This window comes from Nilaparvata lugens, chromosome 3, assembly GCF_014356525.2.
Source record: "Nilaparvata lugens isolate BPH chromosome 3, ASM1435652v1, whole genome shotgun sequence".
Lineage (NCBI taxonomy): Eukaryota > Metazoa > Arthropoda > Insecta > Hemiptera > Delphacidae > Nilaparvata > Nilaparvata lugens.
Genome location: NC_052506.1, coordinates 3,253,364 through 3,259,015, shown reverse-complemented (window position 1 = coordinate 3,259,015; position 5,652 = coordinate 3,253,364).

Genomic DNA, 5,652 nt, shown 5'->3' with positions numbered 1-5,652 from the left:
TTCTATAGTGAGGTCCACGTTTTATTGGCAGCATTTGATTACATTAGTGTTGCTATCTTGTCATCATTCTATCATTTAGTTGCTATCATTCGACAAAGCAGATAACGCAATCCTTCTCTACCTCAGCAACTTTGCCAGATCGTAATTCAACAATGTAGAAATATAATTAATTGACAAATTTTCCAATCTCAATTATGAAAATTCATTAATTTATGGTTGGGAATAGGTATTGTGCAATTAGTGCGCAAAGTGACAGTTTGCTGCACCGAAAGAAACGTTTACGCCCGAGCGTAGGCGAGGACATCCTGATTTCAGCAGCCAGGGGGAGATACTTGGATATTTCTCACTGTAATATTGTTCCAAGTTGTGGCAACATGGTATGCCAACATCAATCAAAATAATCTCCCTGGCTGTCATGTCCATGAGGATAATGTCTGGCCGGTTGTGCACAACTGTCCTGTCAGTCAACACAGAGGGATCCCAATTTATATTATGTGTATCACTCTCAAGTACAGAAGGTGGCTTGTATAGATAGTATGGCAGTTTTTGATCCACTAGACCAAAGTTCAGGGCAAGATCCTGGTGTAGGATTCCAACAACAGAGTTGTGGCGCAAGTAGTCTGAAGCTGCCATCAACTGATAAGCTCTTATTATTATTATCATTATTATTATTATTATTATTATTATTATTATTATTATTATTGGCTGAAATAAATCATTGAGTCTCAAGTCTCCACGCTGAAACTACACGTTTCGAACTTTGAATTTTGACAAGAATAAACCATCAAATACAAAGTGTTGAAAGTAATATTGGAGACCAACACACTCAGGACAAATTCAAAAAATTTTCAGTGACCACAAATTGCTCTCACGTTGCAATGAAATGGCATTTTCTATTGATCTAGTGCGTCACTATGCAGCAATTCAGTGACCATTGTCACTAAACGTGACCATACTACATTATGCTGACTCCTGCAAGGTTCTAGAAGATAGTCCAGTCACTGGTGAACTAGCAGACTTTTATTCACAATACCACGATACTCGGGACTATAGAGAGGTCCAAGCTATAATGGTATTGCTATCCTTGTCTATCATTCAACAAAGCTGATAGCGCTATCTCTTTCTCGCTATGCTCTGTTGACAGATCGTCTTTTAACAATTGAATGAAAAAGACTAAGAAATTGTCAAAAAACCACTGATTTATTGATAATTAGAAAGACCGGTTATTACACCATTGTCAATCTCTGATAAACTAAAACTAAATACAAGAGCAGCAGAAATTTATACTAGTAGGCGAGTATGCTATTGGTCGAGGGCATGAACGCCTGCTCCCCCTCAACGGTGTGACACAAATGGCGGCTTAAGCAACAGAATCGCCATGATAATAAAATTTAATTTCAGTACAAAATAAGAACCAAGAGAACAAGTGTGGAAAGATAAAAAACAAATATGTAATGGAAAAAACTATTGACTAATGTATGCTTACAATTTTATTATAAAACTAAATTCGTAGTGTTGTATTGGTTGAAATGAATCTGGTCATTTAAACTATACTGGGAATTTTCCTTGATTACTCTTGTTATTTCTAAAGCCTCTAGAATATTCAAAGATCTGCCTTTGTTATCAACATGCAGAAACTCAACATTCTCCTCAACTGTGAACTTGTGATTATTTGTTATCAAATGTTCTGCAAAGTTAGATTCCCCATTTTGTTTATTCCAATCTCTGATGTGTTCTTTAATTCTACTTTGGTACTCTTTTAACAATGTATGATAATCAACAAAATATTTCATCTTAATTATAAATATTATTGAAAAATATAATTTATTGGTTAATAGAATATAATTGATTATTTTAAACGAGAATGTACCGTTATTACCCAACACTATGCAGTCATAAAAGACGAATGGGCGGGCGAAGCCCGCCTCCCAGCCGGAGCGCGAAGCGCGGAGGCTGCTAACCCACCCTACTGGTGGTGCAGGGGGCGAAGCCCCCTATCGAGCGCGAAGCGCGAGTATTAATGACACACCCATGATGATAAATAGAGATGTGGGTATACCCACTGTAGATTACATTATTTCTACTTTAAAACTGCCAGCCTTTCATTCATACAAAATCATTGCTTTCCATTGGATTAATGCTGACAATTTCAAAGTGAATTGCATTGTAGCCCTGGCTGACCTCCAGGTGACAATGAGGGAAAAAAACGTTTCAAAGACAAAAATGAGCGTTTGACTGCATTTGACATGTGCACAACTTTCCTTACGTAATGAAGCTGGGAGTTCCCGAGGGGGGGTACTTTACAATTCAAAGTTTACAATTCGAACGGCACGTTTTGGATTTTTGGTCGGTTTGGTTGTACGTCAATGTGGGCGATTTTATGTGCTTTTTTTAGTTAGTAACGTGTTGTTCTCGAGAGCGGTGAAGGAGAAACATATCAGAATATTTCTAGAAAACTTTCAGTGACCACAAATGCTTTCACGTTGCAATGAAATGTGCATTTTCTATTGATCTAGTGCGTCACTATGCAGCAATTCAGTGACATTGTCACTAAACGTGGACCATACTACATTATGCTGACTCCTGCAAGGTTCTAGAAGATAGTCCAGTCACTGGTGAACTAGCAGACTTTTATTCACAATACCACGATACTCGGGACTATAGAGAGGTCCAAGCTATAATGGTATTGCTATCCTTGTCTATCATTCAACAAAGCTGATAGCGCTATCTCTTCTCGCTATGCTCTGTTGACAGATAGTCTTTAACAATTGAATGAAAAACACTAAGAAATGTCAAAAAACCACTGATTTATTGATAATTAGAAAGACGGTTTCGGTTATTACACCATGGTCAATCTCTGATAAACTAAAACTAAATACAAGAGCAGCAGAAATTTATACTAGTAGGCGAGTATGCTATTGGTCGAGGGCATGAACGCCTGCTCCCCCTCAACGGTGTGACAAAATGGCGGCTTAAGCAAACAGAATCGCCATGATAATAAAATTAATTTCAGTACAAAATAAGAACCAAGAGAACAAGTGTGAAGATATAAAACAAATATGTAAATGGAAAAAATATTGACTAATGTATGCTTACAATTTTATTATAAAACTAAATTCGTAGTGTTGTATTGGTTGAAATGAATCTGGTCATTTAAACTATACTGGGATTTTCCTTGATTACTCTGTTATTTAAAGCCTCTAGATATTCAAAGATCTGCCTTTGTTATCAACATGCAGAAACTCAACATTCTCCTCAACTGTGAACTTGTGATTATTTGTTATCAAATGTTCTGCAAAGTTAGATTCCCCATTTTGTTTATTCCAATCTCTGATGTGTTCTTTAATTCTACTTTTGGTACTCTTTTAACAATGTATGATTAATCAACAAAATATTTCATCTTAATTATAAATATTATTGAAAAATATAATTTATTGGTTAATAGAATATAATTGATTATTTTAAACGAGAATGTACCGTTATTACCCAACACTATGCAGTCATGAAAGACAATTGGGCGTGCGAAGCCCGCCTCCCAGCCGGAGCGCGAAGCGCGGAGGCTGCTAACCCACCCTACTGGTGGTGCAGGGGGCGAAGCCCCCTATCGAGCGCGAAGCGCGAGTATTAATGACACACCCATGATGATAAATAGAGATGTGGGTATACCCACTGTAGATTACTTTATTTCTACTTTAAAACTGCCAGCCTTTCATTCATACAAAATCATTGCTTTCCATTGGATTAATGCTGACAATTTCAAAGTGAATTGCATTGTAGCCCTGGCTGACCTCCAGGTGACAATGAGGGAAAAAAAACGTTTCAAAGACAAAAATGAGCGTTTGACTGCATTTGACATGTGCACAACTTTCCTTACGTAATGAAGCTGGGAGTTTCCCGAGGGGGTTACTTTACAATTCAAAGTTTACAATTCGAACGGCACGTTTTGGATTGTTTGGTCCGGTTTGGTTGTACGTCAATGTGGGCGATTTTTATGTGCTTTTTTTTAGTTAGTAACGTGTTGTTCTCGAGAGATCGGTGAAGGAGAAACATATCAGAATATTTCTAGAAACACTTCACTCATATCGGCTACTTTTGTACAAATTAATAAAAATCTGGTGTGGCGCACTCACACAACTTTCCTTGCCGTTATGAAAATTGATCAACTGACGCTAGTGTTCCCGCGCATATCAAATCTACTATTCTAAGATCTGAGACAGCTGGTGACAGGACAATAGCGCTGCAGACACACAAAGTCTGCTATCTCTTCATAGTGAATGATTTAATAGAATCAACAGTTTGCAATTGAATAATCTTATTTTCTCGCATTTCGAGCTTATTTTCAATTTTAGGTGAAAAAAATTAGGTGATAGCTGCAGTCTGCTATCTGTTCATAGTGAATGATTTAATAGAATCAACAGTTTGCAATTGAATAATCTTATTTTCTCGCATTTCGAGCTTATTTTCAATTTTAGGTGAAAATGTTACTCAACATAAATTGTAGAGATTTTCATGCTGAATCTTTTTGTTTAAATTGTATCTGTAGCCTGATAAATGGGAATCTAAAATCAAACTTTGCATAGATGGGGCGGTGCTCCTGAAATTTTTACAGATATGGGACTTGTGGCAGTCGATAGAGCTTATCAATGACTTATTTAGATATGAATTTAATCAAAATCGTTGAAGCCATCGCGAAAAACCCTGTTATTGACAACATTTTCGCCATTTTAGCCGCCATCTTGAATCGCATTTGATCGAAATTGGGCAAGGAAAGTAAAAACAATATAAAACTTGAATAAAGGGTACTACAAGTTTTTATATTGTTTTGATTGATCAGAATATTTCTGTTTGTATTGAAGAAAGGTAGTCATCACTTTAAATCGATTCAAGTACTGTATTGGGTACTAGCAGATAACCCGTGCTCCGCGAGGGTCCAATTAAAACCTTGACAAACTGAAAACTTGACCTTCTGAAAACTAGAAGAATTTGAAATATGCCTATAACCTCTGATTCTTAATTTGATGATAACCTCGACACATATATATATAGTGAGGTATCATTTTCTAAACCTTGAATATTGTTATATTATTGAAAATGTATGAGAAAAATAATATGTAATGTTTATTTATTTATAAGGTTAGCAAAAAAAAATACAAGAATCGGAAAAGAAAAAAAACAGGCTATGCCTAGAACTTCTTCAATTTCCTAATTTAGTTTTAAATTGTCCAAATATTATAGGTGATGTCCATTCAAATTTCTACACCAAATCACAATCTAAAATATAATTAGAATAAAACAAACAATTTAAAATGTGGATGGATTAATATTAAAAGTTTCTTAGAAAACATAAAACAAACTATAAATCCACAAAATAAAGAAAAAAACACTTATTTTGAGCTCGAAAATATCACATTCACCATTGCTATATAACAGCTGTAACAAAAAATGTTCCTAACTTATGAATAAATTTCTGGATGTGTCGTCCAACAAACCAGAAGAAATCTATATATATAAAAGCGAAATGGCACTCACTCACTCACTCACTCGCATAACTAAAAACACCGGACCAAAAACGTTCAAATTTGGTAGGTATGTTCAGTGGCCCTTTGGAGGCGCACTAAGAACTTTTGGCCATATTTTAACTTAAGGGTTGTT